Below are 27,062 nucleotides of genomic sequence, written 5' to 3' on the forward strand. Positions count from 1 at the left end.
TGAAATGAGTCAGAAAGAAAGAGACAGACATAGAAAGATTGCACTCATATGTGGAATATAAGGTAACTGAGAAGTACAAGTTGGCAACGATGCAACTTCTGGCAGATATCTCTCTGGACTTAGTTACTAAAATACTAAATTACAGAAGCCCAAAACTGAGAGGCCGCTAATTGTGGTCACTCGACCTCATACCTCTTCATCCTCAGCAATGGAAAACAAATTATCTAATGCTTCCTTTTCAGCAGGTCTGACTTTAGGGGAGAGACTCTCCAAACAATAATAGTGAGTTTTGTTGAAATATTGTATGCAATCAAAGTGAAAGTAAAGTGAAATTTATTAGTTACACAGGCGGGGGGGGCTTAGGGTGGGGGGGCTAGGGGCGTGGGGGGTTTGGGGTGGGAGGGGGCGGGGTGAAGCTATACTGGGATTCTTGGTGGTGGAATATGAGCACTGGTGAAGGGATGGGTATTCGAGCATTGTATAACTGAGATTTAAACCTGAAAACTTTGTAACTTTCCACATGGTGGCTCAATAAAAAATTTAAAAAAAAAGGAGCTTCATGATACCACTGAGATGAATTTTATTTATGTTGCTTTTGGTGCCACACCTGACTGTGATCAGGAGTGATGCCTTTCAGTGTTTGAGGAACCATATTTGGTGCTGGGCGTTACAAAACAAATTTAGATTGGAAAGAATTACTGGTTATAAAAAACTCAATAAAATCAAACCAGGTAGATATTTTCATTTAGTGATATATATTTAAAATACTTATATAAAGAGTTTTATTCTATCTCCATTAATAATTTTCTTCAAAAATGAAGATATATAAAGAAATTGTTTCATTTTCCAAGTAGAAAGCTATGGCTTACTCTTGGAAGTCCATGTTCTCCCTTGAATGCATGTTTCTTTCCTACTCTGGAGAAGCCCTTAATTTCTCTTGAATACCTATTCATCTATTTCTCTCCCCTGTTGGATTATAGTTCTAAACACTTTAGGTTTAACATTGGTTTGTTATTTCTCCTCCAGCCTTTGTAGGTAGCTTAGGTTTACTGAGTAATACCCATCACAATGCTCCCGAGGCACTCTCATTTTCTTGTTATTCATCTTTAACTTCTCTGTGCTCTGTTTTCTCTATCTGTTAATCACTCATTCCCCCTAACCAGAACCTGTGACTTGTAAAGTCAAATTCTTCATAGATTTCTAGATGTGTATTTGTAAGTGAAATATTGCTCTTAAATTTTTCTTATGTCCTTTGCATAGTTTACTTTGGAGCAATGTCCTTTTTGTATAGACACAGGAACACAGTTAATGCTATGCTTTTATAACTTGGGGATTAATTAACTCTTAATAATATTTACTCCTGAGCACCTGTCATATTTACTTGACTAAAGCCTCACTTGCCAATCTTTCCTAGCACCCCAGAAGTAGGGTTCCAATAAAGGGACTGGATGGACCCAGGGCAAGTGATAAGCTACCCTGGCATTTAAATGAGACAGGCTAAGTGTCATGAAACTTATAGTAAGTTAAGTGCATAGTCATGGCTGAATTCTGTCATGACTGAAAGAGAAGTAACTGGACAAGGATTCTGCTAGGGTTAGGAAGGACTAATCTGACTTGAGGAACTGTACCCTGGGATCTATAGCAAGATATTCCCAGGAAAGCCACCCTTTAAGCTTAATATATCTATTACTGTGTGTATACAAGATGACTAGAAAGATTATTAAGGTGACTATTTAAATGGTTATGAACTAAGGAAAGGAGAAATATAGCTTTAGATGAAGTTCTGCCCTTGAGCAGATCTCCTAGCAGGATGAGATCTTTGTCTTAGAAGATATTCCCCTGAAGAAAGGGCTTTCATATGTTGATTGTGCTATATCACCTATGTGTAATTGCTACCCCCAACCCTCAGATATTGTTCTATAACAGGACTGTGGGAGTGGGCTTGAGGAGGAGAAACATGTGCAGTAAGTGAGACCAGAAGGAGGTAGAGAAAGAAAAAATGGCAATTGATCACCAAACAGCCTGGCCTCCTGTTCCCTCCTTCACGCAGCTGCAGGCCAGAGTGGGGAAGCAGCTCATGGCCACCGAACGTATGTGGCAGGAGAGAGCACACACTTATTTATTGAATGTACACTCCCCTCATGTCTTTTTTTAAATTTTATTGAATCACTGTGAGCTAGTTACAAGCTTTCATGTTTGGGTTACAATCACACAATGATCAAACACCCATCCCTCCATCATTGCACATTCCCCACCACCAATATCCCCGACATACCCCTCCTCTTTCCAAAGAATTCCCTCACGTCTTTCAAAGTAAATTTGTTTCAATAAAATTGTGTTTCACAAGAAACAAACATTAGTATTCATGTGGTTGCTTCTTTCCTAAAATGTCTAAGAAATAAAAAAAACTATTAAAAATTGAACTATTAATGCTTGTGGATTTTTTTCTGTTCTTCCAAATATGTGTATTTCTTTCTGACTTAGAAAAAAAGCACATATCCTTGAGAAAAATGAATAGTGACAAGAAATTTTAAAATATGTTATACTACAAAGCAAACATAGAGTTCAGAAAATGTTTCTGGAAGACAAAGTTAAAGTTTACTTTTGGTGGGGGTCTCCAAAAACAGTGCACAGGTCCCTTGCGCGCCACTTTCAGTGCTTAGGGTCCAGTGAGGTTGATGCTGTACCAGCTCAGCAGTGGTACATGGGGCCTCCAAAGCTGTAGCAAACAGAGCCTAGGATGTTACACAAGGCCATGAGTTTGCAGGTCATGTGTCCCTGACCCAAGAGCACCACATACTTTTTATTTTTAATGCTTGCCCTAGATAAAAGGTGTTTGATAATCAAAATCCAGTATGTGAAAACCCTGAATTTATGCCCATCCAAATAATGGGAATCAAGAAAGCATAAGACTAAATCTTTTGGAAAAGATTGTAAGAGAATTCAAGGGCTGGTGAAGAAGGGAATAGCATTTGATATGGCAAAACTATGCTGGACTGTAAGAATTGGCAAGGAAGGATATAAAATCAGTTGAAGGAGGTGGGCTAAGAGATTTGGCACAGAGAGAAGCCTGGACTCTGCTATTTATAAGTGCTAGAGAGCTGCACAAATGTTAATTGGTACTTGTAAGCTAGGTTTTCATGGAGTTTTGAGTGAAATTCAATAATAAAGTTTAACTAGTTTCAATAGTTTATGGGAGGCATGCATGACATCTCTCATTAAAAATGTCCGGCTGAAATAGCAACTACTTGTCATTGATTCCTTTGGCTTTGTTTTAAATGTATAAATGGATAGATGTATAAATCTCTTCCTACATGTATAAATCTTTTTCATAGTTGTATGGCTCCCAAAATAGAGCATGTGGTCTTAGATATCCAAACTGTGTGGTGGTGGTGGCTATGACTGTTTAAAAGAGAAATTACCTCTATCCTCTCTAGCTCTAATATTAGTTCAAAGCACTGGTTACCATTTAAGACTACCCCACCAGAGAGTAAACTTATGATCATACTCAGGTGTAGTCAAATTTATGATCATCTTCAGGTATAGTTATCATTCTTCAAATATGAGTGAGAATATTGTGATCTTTAACCAGAAGATATTAGTCCAGGTGGGCACACCTAGTAGGAGAAAAAGATTTTTGAAACTCCAACATATTGTAAAAGGTCATCATTTTGGATGAACTGAAGAATCAGTTATGAGGGCTAATAGAATACTGGAGAAATAAGCAAAAGATGTGTCATTCTCAGTCAGATTTTATCATGTAGGTCAAAGGACTCCATTCTAGAATTTTAAAGAAGTGAAATAAAATTGCACCTTACAAAGATCACTTCATGAAAAGATCAAGGTAATTTAGATAGACAAAGACATTTGAAATTTTACAAACTTTGAACCTTGCTTTAGTCGTAAGTAGAACTGAGACATATATGATAACTTTGGATATACCTGTTATTACTGAAAAAACACTACTTTTTACAAAAATCCTTTTGAATTTTTTTCCCATTACAGTTTTTGTTTTACTTCTTTTATTAACATTAATTCTTTGTGAAACATAGAGCTGTGGATTTTTATCTAGTACATATTCAGTCATATTCTGACAAGGAGGTGGAGAGTAAGATAACATTTATTGAACAATTATTTTATAATTGCTCTGTTCAGTAATTTTAATTTTTAACTGCCTAAATGATAGTAGGTGAGAAATAGTTAAACAGGAACAAAGAGCTTAGTTATTCTTGCCAGGAATAAATTACTGGTTTTGAGGAGAAGAATGTATTATGAAATTTGCTCATCAGCCTGAGAGAATTCTATATTTCATTTTGGATCTCAACCAGAAAAGAACATTTACTCTGAAAAAAATAAAATATTCCTTCAGATGGCACAACTCATGATGACACTTTTTTTGTTCTGGTAAACTAATGAATATAGCACATGTGCTTACCACAAAAAGATTTAAAATAATAGGAAAAGATGTATAGAGGCATAGCAAGAGAAACCTGCTAGCAGAAGGTAAAATAACTTAAAATTAAAATATCCCCAAATGAGGGGTGATCTAGACCCTTGAAAAGGGTAAGAGACAAGTTATTAGGAGTGTATCATAAAAAAAAATAACTTCTGGCTAGAGTAGGTTAACAGTTTTCAGTTGCTCCTTAGTGAGAGATAAAGGTTAACAATATAAACATATTCATTCTTGCTGTGTGTAGGAAAGCAATATTAAGCTATTATTCTTTAATGAAGGTGTTGCTTATCTGAGCAAATTTGTTATTGTTACAAACCTTTTTAAACATGTCACCCAAATATTGTTAGATAACTAGATTGTGAGGCCCCCTTTTCAATTTTAGACAAGATTTTGGTTTCCAAAATAAAGCATCACGATCATGAAATCCCGTTGTTCGTCGATTTCTTGAGTGGGCTCAGTAACTTCTCCATTCGTCCTATTCCTGAGATTTTAGAAGCTCTCTCCATTCATCCTTCCTACCCTTAAGAGTTAAACTGCCTAATGGTGCCGCATTAGAGGCTTTTTCAGGGTCAGGGGAATGAGACCTGGCTTGTTACTGGATCCAGCTTGTTACTGGATTTTGCATATGAATACACCATGGGAAGCTGGCAAGGCTTCCATGTGGGCAGGAAACTCTCAGTAGCTTGCTAGTTTCTCCCAGAGGGAGAAGTAGGTTCTAAGATATTGCTTCTGGGAGCTTGCTTTTAAGTCTCTGGATGTTGGCCGTTGATGGGATTACACACACCTGGGTTCCTCTGCCGGTACTTTCATGCATGAGGCCTGTCTGAATGTGTGGAGAGGGGCCTCGAGCATGGCTGTGGCTAGGTTAAGGTGGTCTTCAGCCGCCTGGAGATCTGCTCAGGGCGGGGAGGGAAGCTGAGGCCCATCCCCTCCGAGGCGTTCCGAGAAAGACAGCCAGGCATGGGGCAAGAGACTCTGCATAAAATAAAGCATGGTAGAGTATAATGTTCAGATATTTTACTTGATAAACTGATTTCATGTTCTACTTAATTCATAAGAGCATTCCTCAATAATATTATATTCATTACATTTAAGAAATATAAAGTTCACAAAACATAAAGTAAGTGGTATATAGGAAAGAAATATAACATTGACTAATTTTAAAATATATGTCTCAGTCCTATACTATCTAGTTATGAATTATATCCGTGAATATCCTCATGCTCCTCATTGAATTCAAATGACACTGAAGTAGGAAAATGCATAAGGATAAAAGAGAAGATTTATTCAGTCATTTATGCATTCAACAAATGTACGTTTAGTATCATCGTATACCAATTTCAATATAACAGCATAAAATATTATTTTGGACATCATGGCCAAGAAAAGATGGGATTTCATGTAAAAGAAATTGGCGTTTGCCAAGAAGAGTGGGTGGGAACATTAAGCTTATGAAATGGAGCCTCTTATGTGAGAATTAGATGTGCTTGAAGAATGCCGAGTAACACTGGTTTCTTAGAATTTAGAGCAGACAGATTTGGATGACCTAACACAATGCCTTTTGTACATCTCCTTTAATTAGTATGTTCTCACCTTGCAAAGAGAGGATGAATATCAAGGTGCTTCATATCTGTAGTTCTGAGATGTCAACATGTCCCGGGTCTCTGTTAGGAAACTTTGTTAAGAATATTCTTAGAATAACCTTCCTAAATATACTTCGGTCCAAATTAAAAAAAAAAAAAACAATCGAGACTGTTTCAAAGTCCACCTAGATAATATCATGTGAAAACTCAATTCTTTGACGGATGACATATCCAAACGGTTTGCCCCAAATTTTTCTTTCAACATCTTCATATGTCATTTTGCTTTTCAAAGCTTTTACAATAAAAGTAGTCATATTGAAAACCCTGACATAATTTTAGAATGAACACCCACATACCCTTCATCTATAATTATATAATTCTTTTCTATATACTTTACCAAATCTCTGCCTATCCTCCATCAACCCATTTCATTTGTATGATGCAATTCCAATGACGGTACTAGTTGTACAGTCATTCTACTAGCTATACTTTTTAACACACATTATTAACATAAGTTCAATATTTATTTCTTTTTCCTTACATTATTCAGGTGTGATTTATTTCTAAAAATTTTTACATTTGATGAGATTTGATATACTTATACATGTTGTTAATCCATTACTATGATCAAGATACTGAATTGTTACACCCATTCAAATAATTGGAATCAACAAAAAGAAAATAATAAACATATTAAAATAGATTTGATACTGAAATTTCCCTTCATTCCCAGCAGTTTCCTCAAACTACTTTTAATGCCATCTTTCCACTTCCCCGAGTAGGGCTTTTTCAACTTTTCCTATTTGTGACCCCTTCATCTGAGAAATGCATCATGGGTGAACACTATCAGAAACATCTAGCACTCATTATATAATTTATTTTTATTTCTGTTCTTTACATGTTCAGAAACCTTTCATCAATGCCAAATTTTTCAGGACCTTGGCACTTTTTCAGTTCCAATATTCTATTATTAGAACATTGTATGCCTGTAACTCAATCATGAATAACTTTGTAATTTTGTAATTCACGGTGATTCAATTTAAAAAAAAATCTAAAATTGCTAAGGTACATATCACTTGACCTAAAAATTCTGCCTTTGAAATTTCATCTGAAAATACATCCCTACACATGCAAATATGTACACAAAAGAATATTCATTGTTATACTGTCTACAATAGTGAAATGAAAGGTGCCAGATCCATAGTACAATGGGTAGTACAATTTTTCAGTTATCCAACCCGTGATAGGGTCTCTGTCTTTGATTTGATAAGCTAGATCCTAGACAACCATTGAACCCTTTGTTACAGTAAATGTACATCTCCTAGTGTTTTATGGAAATGGAATAACATCCTACCATATAGTCTTATTAGCTGAGCATAACGTTTTTGAGATTCCTCCATGTTGTTACTCTATCAATGGTCCACTCTGTTCTGTTGAATAAATGACAGTTTATCCAAGCTTCTGTTGATATGCAACTGGACTCTTTCCAGGTTTGAGACTAAAATGAATAAAGCTATGTCCATTCTATCATTAGATTAATAACTGTACATTTTCATTGTATTGCATGAGAAGTTTCCTGTGGGCCCTGTGGATGTTACTGTTAAGTTTAGATAAAAAGTCAGAACTTTGCATGAAGTGATTATAGCATTTTATACTCCCAATACTGTAATAGAGGTCTGTTCACTCCAGATTCTTAACAAAATTTGCTACCTCCGGTCCTTTATATTTAATTCCCTTTTGTACATTTGTAGTAGCACTCCCTTTGGTTTTAATTAGAATTCTTTGCTAATGATTTCTATAATAATCTATAGTGACTACAGATGTTGATTATCCTTTCAAGTAACTATCTGGGCATTCATAGCGTATCTTTTGTAAAGTGGAACAGGTCTATGGGGTGACTTGGATTCCAAGATTGTGAGTGCCTGGGGGTACCTGGCTACAATTTCCAAGAGACTGGGCTGTAGCAGTGACCAAGATTTTAGGTCTGTGAAAGCTTGATGGCCGCTATAAATTAAGTTCATAGAGCTTGGGGACAGGGTGAACTGGGCTTCAAGATCTTTTTTTTTTTCCTTTTGGGTCACACCTGTCGATGCCCAGGGGTTACTCCTAGCTCATGCACTCAGGAATTAGTCCTGGCGGTGCTCGGGGGATAATATGGAATGCATGCAAGGCAAACACCCTACGGCGCTGTGCTATCACTCCAGCCCCAGGGCTTCAAGATCTTGAGTGCCTCAGACACATGTGTGTTCTTACTAAGAGGGCCTGAGCGGCAGCCAGGGGTTTAAGGTCACCAATGCCTCACAGGCCAGGCTGCCTTTTGGTGGTCACAGACCTGCTTGTAGGGAGGTGTGTCCTTCTAGAAAATTGAGGCTTCAGGCAGAGAGCATGCCCTCTGAGGCTAAGTAGAATAGAAGGCAACCTGCAAGCAGTCCCTTCCTAAATGGCTATGCTTTAGGATGTCTTTTTTTTTTTTGCCTTTTTTTGGGTCACACCTGGCGATGCCCAGGGGTTACTCCTAGCTCTGCATTCAGGAATTACTCCTGGCGGTGCTCAGGAGACCATATGGGATGCTGGGAATCAAACCCAGGTCAGCCATGTGCAAGGCAAACTCCCTACCTGCTGTGCTATCACTCCAGCCCCGCTTTGGGACATCTTGAAGTGCTTTCTGTTTGTTAGTACCCAGCTGGCTGTGGCCAAGGAGAAGTAGGGTCTCTTTGGCAAGGGTTACTCAGCAAGAACTTGGCCTCAGGATTTATTTCAAAAAGTACAAATGTTGCCAGCAAAGTGGCCAACAGCCTCTGAGAAGATACCTACATCCAATTCCAAGCCATGTATGTACCCAAGTATGTACCTTAACTCTAAGATAGATACACAGTCTAAGTTAACTTACCTCCAGTTCTGATACTGTAGGTATCAGATGATAAGGTTGAGGGTACTGGGTACTGGGTGTTGAGAGTACTGGGTACTGGGTGTTGAGGGTACTGGGTACTGGGTGTTGAGGGTACTGGGTACTGGGTATTGAGGGTACTGGGTACTGGGTGTTGAGGGTACTGGGTGCTTAGTGTCACCACTACTGTTTCCTGGGGCAGTGTTTTATACCTCATAATTGTCTACCCAGGTTAGAGATCTGCTCCTAGGAATTCTCTTCAAGCTTTAGCATGTTGCTCTCCTGGTGAAGCTATCCCAACGTCATTCCATTAGAATGTGTCCTGTGAGCTGCTCAATAGTATAATCTCCCAGGGGAGTTTGTTACTGATTCAATCTTTGGGGAAGATTTTGTCATGAAGATGAGAGAATAATAATACCTGTTCTTTCTGTTCTGCTGTCTTCTGCGGAAACTTTTATGGGTAATTCACACCTGAGTGTGCTCAGGTCTAAATCAGGGCTCTGCACTCAGGGCTCATTTCTGACAGACTTGAGGGACCATATGGAATGCCAAGGATCAAACCTGGGTGGGCTGTGTGCAAGGCAAGCACCTTTTCTGCTGTATTATCTTTCCAGTCCCCTTCTGTAAATACTTGTACAATAGCTTTGGATACTGTAAACTTCAAATTTACCTCCATGATGGACACGCCTTTACTAGAAGTATTTAAGGATTTAAGGCAGCAATTAATATTTAACTTTAACTCCATAAAAATTATATTTTACATCCTGAAGTCGAATGATCTTAAGCATAGTTGTGTCTCTTTCTTCATTTTTCTTTTATAATTCAGGAGGCAATGCAATGTTAGAGGTTACAATCATAGTCTAGAGGATACATTAGAAGACAATGGGGAAAGAATAGGTTCATCTACCAGTGGGACTCAAGAAACAGTTTCACTCACCTCTGGGGATAAGAATTCTATGAAAAAAAATTAACATACATTATTGTGAAAGACTCAGGACACAATCAAAGCTATTTTAAGACCAAAAAGAAAACAAAACCATTTTCCTCCTTATTAAAATGATATTTTGAGGAGTTCAGGGGCTAACCCCAGCTTGTTGCTTGGGGGAGCATGTGATGCTGAGGTCAAACCAGTGCCTCTCTTATACATGGCACGTGCACTAGCTCTTTGAAATCTGACCCCAAACATTGAGATTATAAAGCGTAGTCTAAATAAATAGTTTCCATTTTAAAAACTAAGCAAATGCAGAAATCTCTTTCATATACAGGATATAAAGAAACATAACGGAATAACCAATGTCCAAGGGTAATAGAAATGAAGCACTGCACTGTAGCACTGTTGTCCTGTTCATCAATTTGCTCGAGCAGACACCAGTATTGTCTCCACTGTGAGACTTGTTGTTACTGTTTTTGGCATATAGAATATGCCACGGGTAGCTTGCCAGGCTCTGCTGTGCGAGCGGGATACTCTCGGTAGCTTGTTGGGCTCTCTGAGAGGGACAGAGGAATTGAACCCGAGTCAGCCACGTGCAAGGCAAACGCCCCACCCGTTGTGCTATCGCTCCAGTCCAGCAGAAATGAAGAGCAGGAGAAATGGTATTTAGTAGGACATTCGCCATTGGGTGGGAGGTGGGAAGAAAAGGTGAGATAGCTCAGGAATGGGATCACTGTGGCAGTAATAGAGGCAAGTGGTCACTCTGTACTAGGACTAGGTGCTAAAAGGAGGTAAAGCAACATGCCTACTACCCTGCTTAGTAACAGTATTCTAAACCACAGTCCTAAAAGGCAAAAAGGAGGAAAAATAGTGCCTGTCATAGAGGCAGGCCTGGGGAAAGATGGAAAGTAGGGACACTGATGTGGGAAGTGGACACTGGTGAAAGAAGTGGTGTTGGAACATCGCATGTCTGAAACTCAATCATGAATAACTTTGTAACATGGTGATTCAATTAAAAAAATCAAAAATTGCTAAGGTACGTATCACTTGATCTAAAATTTCTGCCTTTGAACTTTCATCTGAAAACACATCCCTACATATGCAAATATGTACACAAAAGAATATTCATTGCTATACTGTCTACAATAGCGAAATGAAGGGTGCCAGATCCATAGTACAATGGATAGGGCATTTACTTCGCATGTGGCTGAATCAAGGTTGATTCCCAACACCCCATGGTCCCCCAAGTTTACCAGAAGAGATCCCTGTGTGCAGAGCCAGGAGTAAGCCCTGAGCACTGCCAGGTGTGGCCTCCAGAACACACAAAAATGGTGAAAAGAGAAAGATATTATTGTCTAATAGCTTCCCCCACGTAAGATGTAGAAGCTCTAACCAACAGTAACTCAGGATGTGGTTTTATTTGGGAATGGGGTCACTGCAGATTAATTTCTATGTGTAGGCTGGGACTCAACACCAATAGGACTGGAGTCATTGCAAGAAAGTTGAACATAAGCATACAAAAGGCAAGGAATGTGAATGTGTGGCATAATGCATTGACAGGCAAGAAACATGGGCCTGTAAGCAAACACTAGAAGCTGGAAGAAGCAAGGACAAACTGTCCCCTAGAGGCCACAGAGAGCACAGAGCCTTGCTGAATTCACACTTCTAGAACCCAGAACATGAGATCAAAAATTTCTTTCATGAAAAAAGAGACCTGAAAGAAATAATTGGTGCATTATTATAATGCCAATTTTCACAGGTGTCACTTCTGACATTTTTGAGAATGACTAACCTCACTATTTAAGTTATTTCATTTCCATTTTCTCCCCCATTTTCTTCTTCTAATTCCATTGTAAATTCCATCCTTGCTTTTTAAAATTAATGGCTCAGCTATGCCATTGTTCTAAATTGGACATCTTATTAATAGGCATTCTATTCATTTATTTTGTTCTATCAACATTTTCTTCCTCAAATCTTAATTCTTCTGTTTAATCACTATGCAGTTAGTTCATCCATTCTTTTGTGCTTTACAATATCAGTTAATTTATTTTGGTTTCCAATCAGTTGTGTCCTAAAGAAAAAGAGGAAAGTTAAAAACTAAACTGAAATATTTGTGAAATAGTGCATGAAAATATAATAGCTAAATGATAACATTGATTTTATGGAAATAAAATGAAAAAATAAATTAACCTTCATGTTATCTATGATATGTTAACAGTGGGATTTCACAGGAACTTCAGTTCCACCTATATTTTAGGGATCCTTAAAACTTTTAGTGAATGCAGCATACAAAAAAATGGCCTTTAAATATTCTAGCAACTACTATTCTATCCCTTGGATTAAGTTAAAACTGAATTCATTTTTATAATAAATTGAACTCACCATATCTAAGAGCTAGTTCAGTAAAGATGCTTTCTTATATTATAGACATTATTAAAGGTTAAAAGATGTATGATGCAGCTGAGATTATCAACAATTTTTCTATACATTTTAAGAAAGGCATATATTATACATATGTCTAAATATAGACAGCTATACATATATATGTACACACATATACATACATATTTATGTATATATTTTTGTTAGGGGGCTACACCTGGCAGTGCTCAAGGCTTACTCCTGACTCTGGCTCCGGGATCATTCCTGGCCGAGCTCATGCTACAATACGGGGTGCCAGAGAGCAAACCAGGCTTTACCCACTGTACTATCTCTTTAACCCAGTTTTATATTTTTCAGTATCCATCATTAAGAAGCAATGAGCAAATTTGAGGGTATATTAATTTTTATTTCCTACACTATTTGAGATCACTATCACTGAGAGAGTTTTTAGACTGGCTGATCATTTAGTGTCGATTATTAAATTCTACTAATGAATTAATAGCTATTGCAAAAACCATTTTCAGTGTTTTGTTAAGCTAAAATTTGATTGTAAACACACACAGGAACCTATTCAAACATGCATACAGGCTTGCATGCACAGAGAACAGTATAATTCACTAAGAACACCACCTTCTCTACAACTAATGAAGTCACCAAGAGTAAGAATAAAGCAGTCCGCACTTCACTGTTGCTTCCCTGGGCTCCTAGAATCCCTCAAGTAGTCATTTGTGTGGGATAATGTCCACCAAGGGTAATGCCCTACTTAGAGGAACTATTTCTTGCTGTATCATTCAAAAATAAATGAAGAAAATACACATGATATAAAATATTAACAGACTTTTGGGACCCGGGATTATTCTGTTCTCCAGCCAATCTTAGCATCAGCAAGACTACATTCCCTAGGAAGCAGGATGACAGCAAACAAAAATGTCCAGATGTGCATTCATATTGTCAATGAAGTACCAGGTAAGTCCCCAAACAATATATTTGAGGATTCTAATATCCTAGAGAAACAGTTTTACTCCAAATATATAATGACACAATAATTTTAATATGCATCAAAACATGAAGATTTCAGTAAAATATTTTATGGGATCAGAAATATATTGGTTAGATTTTCTACTCGGTGAATAACAGTATTACATCAAGTAACAGAAGAACAGATAAAGAAACAACTATGATTTCACATACAAGCTGCATTTGTGGAGTTGTAGATGTACTTCGTATAGATGTAGAGCACATGCCCTGGTTATGCCCTCCAACCCAACACACGCAAACTTTCATTAATTGTTCCCATTTTGAACGATTATCTAAGTGGAAGTACTGAGATTTAAATATGACTTCTTTTTAAATCATGTATCATGGAAGCTTAAGAAGGGATAGTACAGACTCAATACCTAGCACCACATGGTCAACTGAACATTGCCAGTTGCAGGACAGGAGGCCTCAAGAACCCCAAGGTGCTACACTCAGGCCTGTGTACTGAACTGTAGCCCAGCTGGCAGAGAATCCCAGGAATGGGCCCAAGTGCTTCTCCTGAATGCTGCTTGGGAAGTACTCCCCATCTAAAAATAAATGTCCACAATTTTTTGATACTGCTATCTTTAAGAGATGGAGCCTAATTCCCATCTTTTTCAGTGTAATTCACTTCTTGGTACCTTCGTTCTAATGACAAATTGAGATATGAATATGAACTTTGTAGTTCACATGATTGAAAAAAAATGGTGTCCATTGTAGTTGGGTCTTTCTGCCTGTTTTTCATCACTTTCTCTAGAACCAGCAATAGCCACTTAGGAGCAGCCCTGAGAAGGGCTTCAGCCAACTGCTAGCAGGAACCTGCCAGTGACCAAGTAAGTTTAGAAATAGTTTCTCCACCTTGCACCAACCCTTCAGAATATTATTTATCTTGGTCAATAATGTGCGTATAATCTCCTAAGAAACATTTCAACTAAGTCAATCAATGCTGGTTTTCTGGACTTCAGAAATCGTGTGAGATAATAAATACTGTTTGTTTCAAGGTGCTAAATTTTGGACTAAGTTGTTATACAATAATTACTGACATGTGTTTTGTGAGTCCATCTGTATATAAGAGACAATGACAGAGATGCAGGCAGAGGGAGAGAGGAAAGTACTTTTGGCCTATGAAACTTGTAAACTTATGAAAAAGAATATTTTGAATAAGGAAAATACAGCATGCATAATGCCTATGTTTATTTTAATCCAGTCTATAACAAGTCAAGATGGAAATAGGGCACCTATCACCTAAATATACCTAATGACAAACACAATTACTCAATAAAAATGCAGCTAAAGCAGGGAAGAAGGCAGATAGGGTAAAGGATACTCTCTACCCCACACCCTACCCCACACACAGTGGCAATGAATACTTGGGACATAATAAAATGAAAGAGATCAGATCTGAAGAAGTTGCTCTGTCATTAGCCCTTTGGCATCCAGGGCCTACATTGTGGAGACAGGAATTAAAGCCTTATCAGACCTTTATCTGGTGTCCTTACAGGCCCAGAGAAGGCTGGACACCCTTCAGAAAAGCTCCAGCAGGAACAAAGGTCAGGAAAAGAGTATCAAAGTTCATCAACTACTCCTAACTCTTCCCCTTGGCAATCACCAGAACAAAGGACTCTTGCCTAGGTAGAAAGCCCCACCTGAGGCAACTTGGGAAAACTCCTATAAGAGCCAACTTGAACAAAGGAAGCACACACATGTGTTAGTTAGCAGCCCATGCACATGTCACCCGAATCTTCCCTGTTGAGATGTGTAGTGGAGGTCTTTCCAACTTTCTAGAAGCCCACTTTTCTCTCCCTCTCTTTCTCTCTCCCCCTCCCCCTTCTTCTCGCTCTCTCACTCTCACTCTCTCCTGTTTTTACTTCAATGCTAGTCTTCCCCTAAAATTCTTTTCTGTGAGGGGAAGGTGAGACCCTAAGGTCTAGGACTGACCTTCCTTTCCTGCCAAGAGTATGGCTCACAGCAGACTCTTGTCAGTCCTAGATTTCTCCAGCCACTTTCCCTGGTGTCAGAGTGGATAGAGAAAAAGTGGTAGATTTCCTTCTGGAGGTTGCCCTTTCTCCCCCATTTCACATAAGTGACCAGGGAACCACCACCGGCATCACAGCTATCAATGATGGTTGATATCCAGAAGGAAAAGGTGAAAATAACATATCATATTCTAAGCTGTCAAAACATATAGTCAGGGATGGAAAGATAGTACAGTAGGGAAGGCACTTGCTTTGCATGTATTCTACCCAGATTGGATACCCAGCATCACATACGGTCCCCTGAGCACTGCCAGGAGTGATCTCTGAGCCAAGAGCCAGGAGTATGCCCTGAGCATAGTTGGGTATGGCAAAAAAATATGTAAAAATGAACAAGAAAGTATACAGTAAATTCACTCATTTCTTTTAATTAGGCGGAATAAAAAGCATTATTCATAGTTTATCCCCTAAGTATCTCAATCTTAATACCTAAGCTCATCTCAATACCTAAGCTGAACTAGGTAATGAATCTCTCAATTCATTTTGAACACATATGTTTTGACTAATCTGCAGGGATAGTTCCAAAATTTTCCATAATAAATAAAATACAAATACCTTGAATTAACATGTAACAAAAATATCTGTCATTTGCTATTTTATATTTTTAACAAAGCTAAATTTATGTCACGATTATAGATGTGGTATTTGTCTCAGTGGAATAATAATCATCTGACACACTTCCACTATAATTTGCAGAATAAGCTTGATTATATAATAAGTGTCAACATTTCAGTAAAATTATGTTTCAGTGAAAACAAACATGAAAAGAACAAATTGTTACTCTTGACTTATTCTTTACTGTTAGTAAAATTCTCATGTGTTTGTTATTTGATTTAGTAGGTCTGCCCAACGAAGAGTTCTTGTTACCTCAATTATTCTTCCCAGAATGTCTACCTATGAAAAGAATCCAAAGATGTCCTAGAATATGATTATATAGAAATTCATATTTGAGTCCAAATTACTGAGGATTTCAATTCTATTATACACAAAATTCATGAAATTTTTGTTGGCTGCTAATTTCCTATTTATTGTCATGCTTATTATATATGGGAATGCTATTTAAGAGCTTCTAATATATATGCCATCACTTGTATCACTTGTCAACCTGTTGCTCCTCGATTTGCTCAAGCAGGTGCCAGTAACGTCTCCATTCATCCCGGTCACGTACTAGTGTAGCCCAATGGCATATGCTTGCTCCAGGAACAAGAAGAGCCTCAAACCGTTCATTCAGGGTCTTTACAAAGAAGTCTGACCATCTCATAGGTGGGTGGCCAGGCGTTCTTTTGATGCCAGTGGAATCCAGTTGGTAACAGCGCTAGTCCAGCGGTCGTCTCCAAATACATTATGTGTCTGGCCCATCTGATTTTTGACACGTTGGCAAATGAGACAGTGTCCCTGATTCTCAATTGTTGATGGAGGTCGGAACTACGGATTCCTTCTCTCACTTGAATGAAACCTGGTACTCTAAGCATAGCTGTATTGATTCCTCTTTGGGAGACCTGAATAGCGTTCTTACCCTGTTTTAGTAGGGCCCAGGTCTCTGAGGCGTATGTTAGTGCAGGAAGAATGGTGGAGTCAAATAGATGTGCCCGGAGCGGGAGGTTCTTCGTCCTCTTAACCACTTCTTTGATGTTCTTGAAGGCATTCCACACTGCTCTCTTCCTTCTGTGTAGCTCAGGTGCCAGGACATTTGTCATGCTGAGTTCTTGACCTAGGTACGCATAACTGCTGCATTCAGAGATGTTTGTTCCATTGAGAGCAAATGGCACATCAGGAACTAGTCCATTTCTCATGAACATTGTCTTTGTGAGATTCATCTGTAGTCCCACCTTTCCACACTCATGGTCTAAGTTGGCCAGTATTCTTGACACTTGGCTAATGTTTAGTGTTATTAGAACGATGTCATCAGTGAAGCGGAGGTGGTATATTTCCAACCATCTATCTTCACTCACATTCCTTCCCATTCCAGTCGTCTCATGACGTTCTCAAGGGTGGCACTGAAGAGTTTTGGTGAAATAGTGTCGCCCCGCCAAACCCCTCTCTTTGCATTGATGATGACTTCCTTGTAGAATGGTGAGATCCTGGTGGTGAATCCATAATGCAGCTCATTGAGGATGCTGATGTACTGAGTTTGAATGCCCTGTTTGGCTAAGGCTTCAATGACTGCTTCAATCTCAACAGAATCAAAGGCCTTCTTTAAATCGATGAACATTAGACAGAGCAGCATCTTGAATTCTGGTGAAAACCTCAATGAGCTGGGTCACTGTGTGGACATGGTCAATTGTGCTGAATCCTTTTCGAAACCTGGCTTGCTTGCATGGTTGTCCTTCATCTAGTGTTCTGCCAATCCTATTCAGGATGACTCAAATGAATAACTTGTAGACAACGGAAAATAGGCAGATCAGCCAATAGTTGCTGATGTCCTAGATGTTTCCTTTCTTGTACAACAGACGGTCCTGCTGGTTTTCCATTGGGATGGAACCTTGCATTCAGACAGGTAGCATATGAAGAGCTGAGCCAGTGTATTCACGAGTACTGGTGGAAGATCATTCAGGTGTTCAGGTCTGACCTTGTCTAAACCGGGTGCTGTACACTTCTTTACTGATGAAATGGTATGTCAGATTTTGGAAGGGAGAATGCTGGAAATGACATATCCATCCTGCGGAATTTGGTATGTGGGCAAGTAGATGTGGCTACCAAAGTGATCCCAGTAGAAGTCATGAATAACCTTTTCCGTTGCCCTTCTGGAAGATGTGATAGATCCATTAGGATGTCGGAGGGCAGTCATATATATGCCATATATGTGGTTAATTATATATTACTTATAAACTTGGAAATATCTCCAAAACACTTGTGTGTGTGTACTAAAGAATAAAAAAAATTCCTATCGCTATAAGGGGGCTAATATGACATGCAGATGCAAGGTTTAATGTTGTCACAGTAATATATTCCATTGCTAGGTAGAAATCCTCTGTTTAGTATAAACATTTTTGACCCCTTTAGTACCTTGACATGTATAAAAGCTTCCCTATTCATCAAAGTCTGCAATGAGTAAAGTACAAGGTCTTAACTGATTAAGAACACACTAATACATTCTTTAAGTTCTAACTTATTTCAAAATTTTTAAAAAATGCAATGAAAGAGTTAACAAACAGGTAATCTCTATTGGAATTCCACAAATAGAAACTCAATTGTTATTATCAAGGCTCATAGCTGCAACTGACTAATACTCTTTATTTGGCAACTATCAATTTGATGGACACTGATTGTTCCAAAATAGATTTTATGGTCTTTAATGTCATTAAGAGTTCAGCACATTTCTATTAATGAACTAGAATCTCTAGTTCAAAGCACATTAATTACATTTCTTAATGACAATGAATTGAAGCATGGGACCACTACTATTGACTACAAAAAATTATAGCAAAGACTTAGGAACTTTAGAATAAGAATTTTAACAGTATATACTATGCTTTGCCTCTGACAAAGTATAATATCATTTAACTTCAAGATACAACAATTAACTTGATCAAGTGGAAATTCATGAATTTGATTAAATCTCTCTTATAACTCCTTTACTTCCTATTTATTATTTTATGTTTAATTTCCCTGAATGTCCATTTCTGTTACCCTCTTATTGCTAGGACTGGTGGTATGCTATGAAAAACATTTATGGCTTGCTCCTAGGGGATGAGAAAATTGTTTCCAAATTCAAAGTAATGCACACTAATACCCCTCTCATTTCCAAATTAGTGTGTTAGTTTACTTTTTATATATTGGACTTGATTTGTATATGTGCCTCTGGTGAACTTGACTGGATTTCTACTTCTGCCTCGATTTTCTTGATACCATTTGTTCATTATCTCATACATTCACCTAAAATATAATTTTCTTTCGATTGACAACCTACTCATTGATTTCCATGATGTATCTGATAGCGTACAAACTAAGAAGAATGACATCAATGAAGAGGGCAGGAACTATCATTACTTTCTCAGCACTTTAGCAAGATTCATTTTACAAAAAGAATTCTTTTAATGGCAATTTGCAGTAAGAAGGAAAACAGAAAACTAATGTCATAATCATCAAGGTCTAAATTCACAATAAAATTCAAAAAGAAAAACTTCAGGGGCAAAGTAGTAGCACAGTTCGTAGGACATTTGTGTTGCACACTGAAGACCTGGGTTCAATCCTCAGGATCCATATGGTACTCTGTGTACTGCCAGGAGCAATTCCCTAGAGCTCATCCAGGAGGAAGCCCGGAGCACAGTGTCATGTAGTCCCCAAGCAAAACAAATAAAATTAAAAATAACACTATAAAAACAGTATTTATGCAGGGGAAAATGTTGCAGGCAGGTAGATTGAGATGGAGGCATGGTAAAGTATGTCACTGTCACATAATGACACATCCCATTGCTCATCGATTTGTTTGACCAGTCATCAGTAACGTCTCTCATTGAGAGACTTATTGTTACTGTTTTTGGCATATCCAATACGCCACGGGTAGCTTGCCAGGCTCTGCTGCACGGGCTTGATACTCTCAGTAGCTTGCTGGGCTCTCCAAGAGAGGCAGAGGAATAGAACTCAGGTCGGCCTCATGAAAGGCGAACGCCCAACTGTTGTGCTATCACTCCAGCCCAGTAAAATATGTGGGCGGAAATAATAAAATTTAAGGCAAAAATGCCCAGGCATGCATGTGCTGCCTGTGTGAAATTTTTTTGCAGCCAGGTACATGCCGTCTGAGGACATGTGACGAGCATCTACCCTCTTGAGATAAGGACTTTTCATACTTTAACACTGGGATGTGTACTGGCTCTCTCCACTCTGGAGAAACCCATGTTCTCTCTTGAGCAGTACCTCTTCTTCGGGAGGACTCTCTATTATGCCTAAAAAACAAAAGAGACAGAGAGACAAGACTAAGAAGAAATTGCCCAGTGCTGAAGTAGCCCAAAGGCACAAAGAACACATTCTTTTGAAATGCAAATCCTGGGCTCTTTGGAGAAGCTGAGGTCCCAACCAGAGAAGGGTAGATCTCCTCAGAAAAGTAGAAGGAAGACTCTAAAGAACATGATAAGAACATGAAAAGGCCATTAAGAATCCAAGGCTTTCCCTTTGAAAATGCCCAGGTTAAGTTTCATGTATGCCAAGAATTCAAGGCCAAAACAATTTAGTGAAATTACATATAATCACCAGAAAGATATTCTTTTTTTTTTCTTAAACACTGGAGAAGCTCGAGAGTTCTCTGTTGAACAATTGCTCTTTCTCTCCATATTTCTCAACAGTTATTGAATTTCTTTCAATAAATATTTGCTTCACTAAATACCCAACCAACCAAACCCAAAACCCCAGTATTTTAAGTCGTAGGAATTACAATCTTAACAGCCAGTAGGAAGTAAGAAAATGGAATTTCAGGAAAAAGGAGTAAAAGCCCTGGTAGACACAAAGTTGTTCGAGAAAGAGAAATTGGTGATTTACACGAAGAACAGTAAGGGAGGGAAAGAATGATAAGACTGAAGTGGACTTGAGCAATTGGGTCACGAATGTAGCTCATCAGACCACTTGATATGATTGTGAAAGACCTCAAGTTCAATCCACGGCAGTATAAAAGAAATAATTTTTTAAAAAAATTGAGTGGTTGTCCGATTGATGTAGGCAGACAGGGAGATAGGGAAGCTCTCTCCCCTCTCCAGACTGGAGGGCAATAGCAATGGACTTCCTGGGAAATAAAATCAATAGCCCTGAAGCTGCAAAAAGCCTACTTTGCAGAAAACAGGAACCAAGGCCTGATAAGACATCACCAGGAAGTGCCAGTAACAGACCCAGAGAAGTCTGGACCCCTCCAGAGATGACAAACTTCAGCAGAGACAGAGACTGTAACTAAGAACTTGAAGGAGATTCACTGAAACCTTCAAAGCGGTTCCTTTGTGACAATACCTAATCAACCTCTGGCAGAAAAATCCAGACCAAAGGAACCCGGAGCATATGCTTATAAAAGTCAGCCTCAAAGGCCATTCCAGGCTCTCTCAGGCTTTGGAGAAGCCAGTGATCTCTCTTGAGCCCTTTATTCTCTCTCCTTGCTCTCTCCCTCCTTCCCCTTCCTTATTATAATGATAATAAAAAATTATAAGCATCCAAATAAAATCTGTTTTTACTTCACTGTTCCTCTACTCCTGAAATTCCTTTCTGTGAGCAAAGACAAGAGCCAGGCAACCCTGGGTAAGGCCTAGGACTAACTTTCCTTTCCTGCAGAAAGCAAATCCTCTCTCCAACCTGAGTCCGTGGCTCCTGAGAAATCGCGTGGTGGGGATCAACTTCTATATTGAGAAGACCAAGGAGAACTCAGGTGTGGCTTGATAGCCACCCGGTGGGGTTGGCAGAACTCTGGCCAATGCCACTCAGGGGCTCATCTCAGACTTTATCAGTCCTAGTCTTCCCAGCCAGTCCTGGCCCCAAGGGTGGCAGCGGCAGATCAGGAGAGAGTGACCTTCTCTTGCCTCCCTGTCTCGTATAAGCTTCCCGTGGGGGCCACTGACTTCAGATCATGTAATGATTTTTAGGCTGTGTTCTGAGTTACAGTTTATATCCTAAGTACATGTAGTTGATGAAAGGCTTGGGCTGTACACAATTATATAACTGGTAGTCTGCGGGACTATTTCAAGGTCTGCTTTAAAGCTGTGATCTCAGGGAAGTGTAATTCTAATGAGGATATTAAATATAAATCTAGCTAAAGTTTGAGTCAGTTGCTTGGTACTCATTTGTCAGAAAGTAAAGGTCAAATATTAAATAAGCTTCAAGCAACATTACTTATAGAGCAAGGAAAATGTAAATATTTCAGTAATTTTATTGGGCATTCCCAATTATAATAGCATGCATAAATAAAATGACTAAATATTTTAAAATATGTACAACATTTGTACAGAATACTATGAATCATTAAAATATGAAAGAAAAAGATAATATTACTAGTGAGAAACTCATTTTAACACTACAATCAGACAAAAGGCAATGATATTTATATTAGACTAAGAATTGATGGACTAAGACAAAAGAAATTATAAACAAAGAAAAAAAAGCATGCAGTTTGAGAAGGAAGAAATTATCATGCCTTGGTTCACAAAAAACATGGCCATCTGTCAGAAATTCCATAATAATAATAAAAAAGCTCCACAGCTAGTAAATGACTAGTAAATTTGCAGGATATAAGGCTAATATGCAAGATCCACTAGTTTCTTCTATTCCAGGAAAAAACAAGTAAAATTTGAAACTTAAAGCACAGTAGCATTTCTATTTGTTATGTCCCCAAACTGAAATGCTTCATCTAATATGTCCAATATGTATATAAAATAATTTCCAAAACCCTTATAAATAAGCTTAAAGAATTTTTTTAAAAATGTAGACACTCCATGTTCATGGATAAGACTCAATATTTTTTTCTCAACTTGGTCTAGAAATTCAATGAAATTCCAACCAAAACCCCTGGCAGCTACCTAATGCATATTCATGTGCTGATTCTCAAATTTACATGCAGAGGCAAAGGACTCCAAATTAACATACTATTGATAGTAATAAAGTTGGAAGAATTACACTTCCCAAGTTCAAGACTTTCGAGAGGGGCTGGAGAGGGCAGTTTCCTTGCATGCAGCCAACCTGGATTTGCTCCCCAGCACCACATACGGTCTCCCTCTGAGACTCACCAGGGGCTTTCCCTGAATCCAGAGCCAGGAGTAATCTGTGAGGACTGCCAGATGTGATTCCACTCCCCCCTACCAAAAAGGATAGAAATTTTCAGTAATCAAGAAGTATGATATTGGCCAAGAAATAAAGATAATGGAATAAACATTTAACCCACTGATATTAAGATAAATTATCGTTGTGAGGTTTTGTCTCATCTTTCTGCAGGAGTTTGGTGTATTTGAGAGGCTTGTCTTGTCTTAAAGTAGTTCATTAAATGCTACTTGTGACAATTGTTTCGAGTCTGAGGTTCCTGAGTCATTGCTTCTTTATGAAGCTGTGTATTATTCTTTCAAATATGAATAAGAGTCGAGCTGGGTGAAGTATTTTTGGTGAGGTGTTCATTTCCTTTTTCACTATATTCCATCACTGACTTTGGGCCTGGATGGTTTCATCTGGTAAGTCTGTAAGTCTGTTGTAAACCTTAATGATGTTCCTTCGGAAGTAATTTCCTTCTGTGACCTTGCAGCATTCAGTATTCTCTCTCTCTCTCTCTCTCTCTCTCTCTCTCTCTCTCTCTCTCTGATTCTCATCATTCTGATTAGGATGTGTCTTGGAGTATTTTTATTTGGATTTCTTTTAGCTGGTACTTTTCAGGCCTTCTGGATCTGGGTAAATGCACTTTTCACTATTTACAAGAGCCAGAATCTGGAAATAACCCAAGTGCCCAAGATGACTGGTTAAAGAAACTATGGTACATCTGCACAATAGAATACAAAGTAGTTGTTAGGAAAAATGAAGTCATGAAATTTGCTTATAAATGGATGGACATGGAAAGTATCATGCTGAGTGAAATGAGTCAGAAGGAGGGAGACAGGCATAGAATGATTGTACTCATATGTGGAATATAAAAATTGCATAATATGAGACTAATACTAATATGATGTTATTTTTATATCCCACAAATGAGAGTAATACCTGAGGACAGTAGAGTCAAGGTCCGGGAGGACTGGTTCACACTTGGAAGCCTGTTTCAAGTGCTTGGGGGAAGGCAGTTGGGTTAGAGAAGGGTGACAAAGATAGCTGGAAATGATCACTCTGGATAAAAATTGCATGCTTAAGTAGGTAAAGAACAAACATGATAACCTCTCAGTATCTGTATTATAAACTATAATGCCCAAGAGCAGAGAGAGCAAGAAAGATGGAAAGTATTTGTCATAGAGACAGGCAGGGGTGTCAGGAGGGAAACTAGGGACATTAGTCATGGGAAATGGACACTGGTGGAGGGATGGGTGGTTAACACTGTATGACTGAAGCTCTATTATGAACAACTTTGTAACTGATTTTCATGGTGATTCAATTCCTAATTTTTTAAAAAAATATAATGGAATGGAGATCCAAGAAATAGACTCACTTATAGTCTTTTGATTTTTGACCAAAAAAAAAGTCTGATCTTTGACAAAATAATACAGATAGGTTTTTTGACAAATGGTGCTGAAAAAACTAGACATACACATTTAAAATGTACTAAATCTACTATAGCTTAGGAACATCATGACTAAATTGGTAACCTTCATTATATTTGACAAAAGAGACTGAATTTTAGTTTTGGGCCATATCCTGCTGTACTTGGGAGGGAGCTTAGGGCTCAAAAAATGTGTGTGTGTGTGTGTGTGTGTGTGTGTGTATTAAACTTGGCATACATGTACATACATGTATAGTCATACCCAGCTGTCTCGGGACTTAAACTTGGATTTTCTCTCCAGGATCCTCTGAATGGGGCTTGAAAGACCATATGGGGTTACAGGGATTGAACCTGGATTGGCTGCATGCAAGGCAAGTGCTCTAACTCCTGTACTATATGGCCCCTCTATTACATTCTTTCTCCTTGCTCCATTCTTGCAGAACCCTTTTATTTATCATGAATTTTCAAGTTTCTTGTCTTCTGTGTCTTTCTGGGACTTTTTTCCTTTCAAAATCTTGCCTTTCACCTTCAATTTATGACAAAATAGTATTTCCAATCCAGACAGCTGGGAGACATACAGTGAAGATAGACAAACAGCTTTTATAAACTACCTATTTTTCTTCTTTTCCCTACCTATTATCAAGATTGTTAGTGAGCTCCCTTATTAATTCAAGTTTCAGGAAACAAATTCACTTTAATAAATAAGAGGAATTCTGTGTCAAATGCCCTACTTTATTTCATTGATAAGTCAACAAAGAATGATTAATCCATTTGATTGTGAATGTCAATGCTTATTCAAATTGCTAAGGTTTATCTTCTGTCAAGGTCCAAAGGCAAGAGTAATTCTATAATAATCTATTTTATTAGCATATATATTCAGTTTGTTGCTAAATACAAAAACTTGGAGTATTTATTTTATTTTTATATACTGAAATTTGACAACTCTAATGGATGAGTCAAGGGAACATTCATTCTTGCATAAAACATTTCAGCATTTTTCATCAGTGGACACAGTTTTGAGTAGAAAAGCTCAGTGTTGCATGAAGGGCATTGTATACAGCATCTTGATGTACTTGAAAGTCATAGGAAAGCAATTTGATACTTTTCTATAAATGTATTTAAAAGACAGCACTTAGTGTTACATGTGGATGATTTAAACAAAGACGACGTTTATTTTGATGATAACATCAATGTTTCAGAAAAAGGAATATTCGTTATCTAGTATAGCTGTTCATTCTATTAACCTTGCTGAAAATTATAGTTATAAATGCATTAGCATATTACAAAATCATTCTGGATTTGTTTGTTTAAAAACTTACTGAAAATATTACTTCTGCTATATGAATATTTTCAATAAAATTTATTGAAATTTCTACTTAAAGTAAAATTTTACCTGCATGGGCTTTCTGAAAGTCATTCAGAATTAAAGTAATATTTTCTGCATTTATTTGGCAGTTGATATTTTATTGGCACTATGGTGTGATTCCATAGAACAATTGCTATGCAAAGCACTTTCAATTTCTTCAGGGCCCGAAGTACTACACAGTAGGAGGGCTAAAACAACTAATGAACTTGAAAAGTCAATACCCTGAACTAGAAAGAAAAATGAGGAAAATAAAAGCAAAATTGAAAACACTGGAAACAACAATTCACATCATAAACTTTAGGGTAGGGTACAACAAACAGATAGTTTGTGGACTTTCAAAGAATGATAAAATAGAAGATATATGATTTCTGAATCTTAAACCAAGGAAGCACAATGTATTTTCTATTTATATTTGGCTTTAGCCTTTTTTGTTTGACTTATACCTTAATACCTTATCAAACAGCGGTATAAGCAAACTGAATAATACATGCAGCAATACCTAATTGAAAATATAATTTTACTCCGTTAATATGGGAAAGTATTCATTCAACTCAGGAAATTCTTGGGTCTGGTGCTCATAAAACATGGAAACACAAGATAATAATCATGTAATTTAAGGTAATATGAGGCATCTGGTCTCAATCTCCAGCATATAAAGTGGTTTAATCTTTTCAGTGAGGAATTACATTCTTTATTGTCTTAGAATTATCACATTCTTATAATGATTATATCCTTTGTATAGGCAGTTGATATTTTATAAAATCCTTGCAAAGCCATGCATTGTTTCCTCAAAAATTTTATTAAGGATATTTTTTAAAAAGTCACTTAAAAAGTTTATTTTACTTAAATAGCCTCTTTCTAGGTGTCAAGTAATTTAAATACTTGAAACAGTCTTAAACGTTTGAATATAATTGACAACTTATTTTTCTACCAATTAAATGACAAGTATCTTCCAAGTGTCCTTTGTATTTGATTTTTTTTTTTCTGATTTTGAGGCCACACCTTAGGTGCGCTCAGGGATCATTCCTGGCAATACCCAGGGTCTCACTTGCAGTGCCAGGTATTGAAGCCGGGACAGACACATGCAGACAAGCATCTCACCCAATTGTACTATGATTCTTATTTTATTTTGTTATTTTAAAGATAGTAAATAATAGAATTATTTTAAATTGTATTTTCATTGTTATGTGTAAAATGAATGAGTTTTTATGAAAAACAATGAATCCAAATAAATCATTTGGATAATTCAGATGATCAAAAGGAAAAAAGAAAAC

Source organism: Sorex araneus, chromosome X, assembly GCF_027595985.1.
Source record: "Sorex araneus isolate mSorAra2 chromosome X, mSorAra2.pri, whole genome shotgun sequence".
NCBI classification, from domain to species: Eukaryota; Metazoa; Chordata; class Mammalia; order Eulipotyphla; family Soricidae; genus Sorex; species Sorex araneus.